At 44.6% G+C, this 8,031-nt stretch overlaps 1 long non-coding RNA gene across 1 annotated transcript; it reads right to left on the bottom strand.

The window, feature by feature from the left end:
• Positions 1-1,241: 1,241 nt before the first annotated feature.
• Positions 1,242-7,632, bottom strand: LOC102456260 (uncharacterized). Its single transcript, XR_016349103.1, has 4 exons — positions 7,478-7,632; positions 5,157-5,244; positions 3,189-3,309; positions 1,242-1,470 (listed from the first exon to the last, which is right to left on the bottom strand). It is a non-coding gene; the product is annotated as an uncharacterized LOC102456260 (long non-coding RNA).
• Between the last annotated feature and the right edge of the window lie 399 nt (positions 7,633-8,031).

Below are 8,031 nucleotides of genomic sequence, written 5' to 3'. Positions count from 1 at the left end.
GATATGGCCTGTGGTGTAGATTCAGCCTGCCAATCAGGACTTGGAAGCAGATGAGGACACGTTGTATGCTCCCCCACCCCCAAAGGTTTTTGGCATCTAGAAGAAACCACAAACTGAACCTAGGCAGAGAGCATTCACCCAATGTATTGCAGAAAGGAATTTCAAACCAAGAGGGGTTTTTTTCCTTTTTCTTTTCTTTGTTTGAGATCAGAGCAGTTTTTTCAGATATGGAGGAGACAGGCTTTCCCAGGAATGAACTTCATGAAATGTGTAAGTAGGGAAAATTTAGATAGTCCATCAGATTTTATTGTTTAAGTTGTTTGGAGGGCGGAGGCGGGTACTTGGAAATCATGTCTGAATTGTTTAATTATTTTTCTTTGTTGTAACTAAGGATTACAGCCCAGGGATTTTCCCTGAGTCAATGTCACCTCATGGCTATTTAACAACTAATCATTTACTATGGTTGCAACAGTAGTTTTGTTTTGATAATAAAAGTGTTTTCCTTTTTGTTTTGATTTACCAGGTTTGGTTGATTGTTGTGTCCTTAAATTTACATGCCTAGTTACCCAGGCGGAGTCCATTGTTGTCTGGGGATTCCCTCTGTTTGTTTTCCCAACTCCAAGCAAAGCAGAGGTTTGGTCAGGGGGAAGAGCTTTCCCTTAGGCAGGGGATTTCCAAGTGATGTCTTCTCTGGAAAAGGGATTATTTTATATTTTCTTTTATTCACTTGGGTGGTGGCAGCAAGAAATCAGTCTTTGAGGGTTTTTTTGGATCTCAGGGGGACTGAGATGAAACAAGTTTGTCTCTGGGAGTGTCAGAGACAGGTTTTACAGAGTTTATTCTGATAGCCACTCCCCAGCTCTGCACTTAAAGTGTCAGGTTGGGTAATTGAGCAGTGACGTGGACAGTGGGGTTTCAGAGCAGAGGGATAGTCTAGTTGCAATAGAGAACGCAGGTGAGGGCTACACACTGTACAGTTCAGCTGGGACTAAACCAAGCTCCTCTGACACCACAATATGTTAGGAATTGTAACAACTGTATGAAATAAGGATCTATTCATAGGGGCACCTCGAAGCCTGCAGAGATGTGTGAATTGTATTTTACAGATACCCATGTGTGGTATTAACACGTTATTATGTATTTAACTTTAAAAAGATAAACTAACTGGATTCTAAAAGAAGAATGCTAGAAATAGTCCCCTTCCTTCCCATCAACACACACACACACACACACACACACACTTTGGTTTGATGATGTTACACCAGCTTGCGTTTATTAAAAGGAAAGTAACAAATCTTATATGTGTAATACAAGGGCTCCCTTCTGGAATTTCTCTTCCTCACAAGGTTCTTTTCAGCCCAAATGAATGAGACTTCAAGGTTCCATTGAGGCAGGATCTGATGATTTTAGAAGCAAGTGGCTGTCTCCCAGATTCCTGGAGATCATTCCAGGTAATCAGTAAAAATACTTCTGTACAAAGGAAAGAGTCAGATTTTTGATGTTTTCCCGTAGAAAGAATCATATGTTTGATTTGAAATCATATGGCATGGGGAAGAACCGCCCAGTCACTAAATGGGGTTCTTGGTTAACCCCTGGAACAAGAAATCTGCCACATTTTGTTACAGAGTTGTAACAGACATAATATCTAAAATGCTGAACTGGCTGTTTATTAAAAACTCTAAAGTTTAGAAAAGCATGACTCACTCATGTAGTAGGGTGTTTTATTAAACACACTTTGTCTACAGATGAAGTTATCTTGTAATTTAGATCAGGGGTGGGAAGCCTTTTTTGGGTTGGGGACCCTGACCCACCGAAAAGTCAGCTGCAGGCTGCACACAAGTGAAAAACCCAACCAACCAACCAACCAACCAACCAAAAAACAACACTATCCCAAACAAAACAAAACTAAAGCCAAATCAAACTAACCAACCAAACAACCAAAAAAACCAAACCATCACTGATGTTGCCCCGGACTGAGAAAGAGAAAGAACCTCAATTTATTCCCCTCACAGAACAGAGTCTAGGAAGTCCCAGGCTAGTAAATTTTGTGCACTCCAGCCCCACAGATATTGAGCGTTCGGGGGGTGAGGAGCAGTGAGCCTCAGGGGCTGGATCCAAACAAGCCAGGGGCCGGCCTTACGTTCCCCACCCCTGATTTAGATGATATATAACTAAGGGTATGTCTACACTACCGTCCTAGTTCGAACTAGGAGGGTAATGTAGGCATACCGCACTTGCAAATGAAGCCTGGGATTTGAATTTCCCGGGCTTCATTTGCATAAGTGGGGAGCCGCCATTTTTAAAACCCCGCTCGTTCGAACCCCGTGCAGCGCGGCTACACAGAGCTCGAACTAGGTAGTTCGGACTAGGCTTCCTATTCCGAACTACCGGTACACCTCGCGCTGCACGGGGTTCGAACCAGTGGGGTTTTAAAAATGGCGGCTCCCCGCTTATGCAAATGAAGCCCGGGAAATTCAAATCCCGGGCTTCATTTGCAAGTGCGGTATGCCTACATTACCCCGCTAGTTCGAACTAGCGGGGTAGTGTAGACATACCCTAACTCATTAAGAATGCCGGGAAATTCTAATTCTACCTGAAGCCTGACTCTGTTCTGGTAGCAGTTCTATGCTAACAGCCCTGCCTGGTGAGAGCAGGGCTCTCTGGGCATGTTCAGGCATGTTCTGGGCCAGGAGATCATCCCTGTAGTTGGTAGCATGGCCACTCCAGCCTCAATCCTTGGTTCCCACTCTGCCGGCCCAAGGAGCTCCCAGTTTCACATTCTTGCCCCCCAGTGAGCTCCTCTGGTGTTTTAGTGGGTGGGAAAGTCTCTCACCCTCCCAACTGTTTCTCTAGGACCTGTTCCTGCTGCATCATTAGTGTGACCAGCTGAGCGTCCTGCATTCGGTCAGAAAGAGGCGGAACAGGAACAGAAAGGGAGGCGGATGTGGAATGCGGCCACGTTAACTTTACAAGAGGAAACTTCATGCTTAAATTATTTACATTCATGCTGGACAAAGTTAACATGGATATCGGCAAGGTTTCTATGATGACCTCCCTTAGAGGGAAAATAAAGGGCTAAGAGCTAAGCTGCTTTAAGGATGGACGGGTTCATCAGCTGTGAAACTGAAAGAGAATCATGAACCTTTCTGTTCATGCTGCACAGCCTCCCGTTTGGAATGTGAGCTTACCTTTGGCAGCAGACACCGAAATAGCATTTTGTAATGTATATGGAATTAGCGGGACATCTAAGGTAACATTTTCCTCCACGGCGTTTACACGCTGCTCGGCTTAACCTAGCCTCGGAGAATCCTGGCAAAGAAGAAGAGTGTTAATTACTTTCCAGAGACGATGCGACAGGGGCTTCATTTCAGATGTTGGTGGGGGGTGGGTAGGTCCTCTGCATGCCGTGATGGGGATTGAGGGGAAAGGAGGAGTGCTGAGGGGAAGAGAGTGAGAGCATGAGGGGAACAGACTGAGGACAGAGGCTTCACCAGTGTTACTGAGCATTCTCAGTACAAGCCAAGAATCCAAAGGGTGGGGGAACCAACCCCATCTCCTCCCCCACATCATCTCTATCCAGGGTCTACTAAGGCACTGGATACGCTACTTTTTTGGTAGAAAACTTAGCAGCTAGCTGACAGGAGCACTGTATGTAATTCCTATATAAAAGAAAGAAAATGAACTAGATATTGGACCAACTCAGTTCTAACACTAATATACTCTGACATCTTGTGGCAAGTCACTTAACAGACACTGGTTATCCACTCCTAGCCCCCTATTAATGGCATCCTTGAGGTGTAACCCACACTTCTCTGGATGTGATGCACTGCCCACCTAGTTGCACCAAGACCAATGAGTCTGCTCTGCAGCCTTAGCTACCAGTGAGCTGGCTTAGCTACTAACTAAGCAGGTCATGCACTGAAGTCCCAGGTTTGGCTCTGCCTGCGGATGTCTGGGGTCTACCAGCCTTACAAAGGGAAAACTGTAGGAGAGATGACAGTCATCTCCCATTCACTAAGACCTGGCCAAGTCAGTCCAGCTACCTTCCTGTGTAAAGCTGTCACCGCTTTAGTACTATTAAATGGTTGTAGTTCTACCCACATTCAAGGGCAGCCACAAAGAAGGGAGTGGAGTGATTTAATCAAACTCTCCAGCTGCACATCTTAGAACGGTCTCAATCAGAATGGGTGTCCTTTGCTGCTTCTTGCCTTTAAGGCAGCGTTGGGCAACCTGCGGGCCACAGATCCACTAGTTATCCCAATCCCACCATGCATCTTGTACGCTGGGGTAATGGAGTACTGCGCTTACCTGCTCCTCTCTCTCCCTCCCAGCACTTTCAGAGTAGCCGTGAATTACCTAATTCACACTCCATCTTCGCCCCTCCCACTCTGTCCCAGAACATCCACACATCAGCTGTTTGTGGAATTCCAGATCTGGCAGGGAGAGGAGGAACAGGGATGGAGCATGAATCAGGTGATTGGAGTGCTCTGAAAGTGATGGGATTGAGGGGGAGGAGCATGTAAGAGCAGGATCTTGGTGTCTCAGTGTGTGAGGGGCACATGAGGGGATAGAAGAGCACAAGGGGCATGAGACCACAGGTGGAACCCCATTGTGCCATGGCCTGCTGCTGCCCATTGAAGTGAAGGCAGGCCACACATGCGGCCCACCTACTGCTTGTGGTTGTCCATTCCTGCTTTAACTTCACACAGGGATATGAGACCTGATTTATGAGAAGTCAGCTTGGGAAAGGCACAGAATTACACACTTGTCAGTAGTAGAAGTTATACTTTAAGTCACAGTCTCCTGATTTCCATCTCTCAAACCCTTTGGATTATTGAACAGGATTGTTCAGCATGGAATTCAGATGTTCAGTTCTGTGATGGCTCGTTATCAGAAGAATATATGCTGTGTTGATATAATGGGGTAAGGTTTAAGCAGCACGCCTTACCAAGATTTGAGGAAAATGCTGATGGGACATGGATTTTGTTTTGATTGATCATAAGTCAGACAAATCTCAATGTTTTTTTCGTGGAGGCAGCTCCTAGAGCCCATAAGAAAAAGTTAGAATAATTTTTCTAATGGAAAATGTTAGACAAACCCAATCCAGGCTCCCAGCTGTCTGCTTGTGTCATTGCTTGTTTTCATGTATATCTTACCTGGGGCATCCAGGAGCACCAAGAAGACAACAGCAAAGAGCAGATGGAGGATCTTCATGGCTTAAGATTGGCTGGGAATTCAGTGCCACTAGAGAGAAGAGACACCAAGATAAAAAGGAGACAGAAGACTCTAGGACACTGTGGACTGCGACATGCTGAGCTGTGGAAATATATCTTTAAACCAATTTACATTTTAATATGTGTTCTGCAATCTCTGAAGAATAGTGTTTGTTAGCCATACAACACAATAGACATCTTAGCAGGACTTCAGAGAAATACAATTGTGTGAAACAAGACCTGTTTTGAAAGAATGATATTCCGGAAATAATTTTAATTAACCGATTACTTATGTTGTGTTTCTCCCTGGAATCTCGCTCTGCTTAGCCAAAGTATACACTAGAGAAGTACTGGATATTTAGTATTTTATTATCTGAAATACAATAGAAAACAAGAAATTACAGAAAGCAAAATACAGGTGGCTGGATGTTCATGTTTATGCAATATCTAAGAATGAACAAATTATGTGATGTCACAATTTACCAAGAAATGGTAAATCACATCAGTTTATTTAAAGTCATATCACAGCCTTTTTACTGCGGAAAACTTTATCCCAGTTCTGTCCTATATTAGGAAGTTGACTTCGCTACCAACATAGAACTGGGAACATTAAAAAATGCAGATTTTTGTTCCCTTCTGGTCAGTCTGTTCACCAATGGAATTACGGGAGTGCCTGCGCTATGGCAACCAAAGACGCCAGACACATCATGCAGATGCTGATTTAAATCAGCAGTTTTCAGCCTCTTTTTAATCTTGCCCAGCATTAGCAATGATTTTACCTGCACATGCTCTTTTACAATAGCGAGGATACTGCCGCCTAGCCGTGATGATGTGCTTGTGGGATTGGGGGTCTTTTAAAGCACAATATTATCTCCGTAGCCACATAGGTCTCAGGCCTCTATTTTTAACTTTAGCACCAAAGACTGCTCGTGGGTATTGTGAACCCGAGCACCAGGTCACAATCTCACCCACTCATGGGGTTGCAAAGGAGGGCAGAATTTGACTTGTGAATAGGCACTTCGGAGCTCAATCCGGTTCACTCAGATTTCTCCTGGCTATGCACAATGCCACTGAAAGTTGGCTTAGGTCGCCCTCTGTCGTGAGGGGGAAGGGCAGCTGCGCCGAATTTGAATCAGTGACCATGCAACACTGTATTTTTATTGAATAACAGGAAGGCTCAACATTGCCCTGGGGAAAGTGTGTCAGGTCTCTTCCCTGGGCTGACAACCTCTCCTTAACAACCTATTCCAATTTCCCCAGAATTTCAGCTCTGTCCTCCAATTTTGTTCACTCTCATGAAACATTCAAAGGTAACTAAATATTCAGATAGTGGAAACAACATTTCCCCTAGCCATTTCAAAGCATCTCCCTCTTTTTGCCCAAGTGCAGAGAGCAGAGTTGTGGCACATGTACATCCTATGTATATATGTTCTAACACAGCCCTTAAAGCAAGTAAGAAATCACAGAAAGGAGAAGGAAGGTGATTAAAGCATCAGTGTTATGACATAGCGCAGGAGGAGGGAGCTGTCTCTATCCCTGACTGTTTGTTTGGTGTTTTCAAAGTCTACAGCTCTTGGCTGTGTTGTAACAGTGCCAAGGAGGCCCATGTTGCATACGGCTACAGCCCCGCTTCTTGCCTTTCTTCTTCTTTCCTTTCCCTTTTCTCCTTGTCCTATCTGCCTTCTACATTCTCTTCCCTCCTGCTCTGCTGTCTTTCCCTGAACTCCTGATCTGCCTTCCCTAGTCCTGTCTCTCCCTTAACCCGTCTCCTTTCAGTCTTCACCTTAACTCACTTTCTTTCTTTTCTTTTCTCTACTATCTTTGCCCTCACTTTTCTACCCTATTTCTAGCTGTCATCACTCTTAACACTGGAAATCCTCCCAACTGTAGTTCCCTTAGCATTGAGTTTAGCTCATCAATGGTTGGTAAACTAATTCAGGACTACAGGGAGTACACCTTTGGATAGCTAGGATTTCCTGATAAAAAGAATTTGGACGACTGGTATTAATCTGCAGGTGGAGTTAGGCAGCTTTAAAATAATCAACTTTTCAGGGAGGGTTGTTAAACATGACAGAAGTAGCTTTGCTACTTCTCCATTCAAACTGGCAGGAAGGTGAATTCTCCATTTCAGCCTCACTAAACTTGGTTTCTTGAGAGACCTAAAAAGTTCATTCTCTTTCTTGATCTCCCAGGTGTGTCCCTAGACAGGTCATTAAAGGATGAGTTAGCAGGGTTATTATTAGAGAAGTGAGTGTAATAGTTACCAGACACAAAGTGCTCCCAGTAGCCAGGTGATGACAGCTCTGCTCACAGTCTCTCTCGTCCAAGTAGTTTAGCACCAGGGAGTGACACCCTGACCCCAAAAGCCTGTTTTATACAGTTGTTGAAGGCTTGGTTTTGTCTTGGCAAAGCTGCAGTGGGCCAATCAGAAGGTGAGCCCTGCTTTTGGAAAAGATGTGAACTGTCACCACAAATTGGAGGTTGGGATTTTTGCAACTCTGGCTGTGGAAAATTCCATGGTCTTTGTGCAAAATATCTTGTGCCACCCCAGATTGTGTAAGACACGTTGGGCCACCATGATTTGTGCAAAACATCTTGGGACATCTAACAAAAACCTGCTGGTTTAGCTCTGATCAGCAATTTACTTCTGCAGGCTATGTCCTGCAGAGTGATGCCTGGCCAACTTGACTCAACTCCATGTCAAACCTACAGTCTCAACAATAACAGTCATAAATCCAGACACGGATTGTGTCTTGATGAACCTAATCCTCATGTTGATGTGCCATGCCTGGCAAAGCCAGCGTTGCCTGCTGGTGCT

This window comes from Pelodiscus sinensis, chromosome 3 (genome assembly GCF_052426305.1).
Source record: "Pelodiscus sinensis isolate ZL-2025 chromosome 3, ASM5242630v1, whole genome shotgun sequence".
Lineage (NCBI taxonomy): Eukaryota > Metazoa > Chordata > Testudines > Trionychidae > Pelodiscus > Pelodiscus sinensis.
This window is presented reverse-complemented; position numbering and strand designations above follow the sequence as displayed.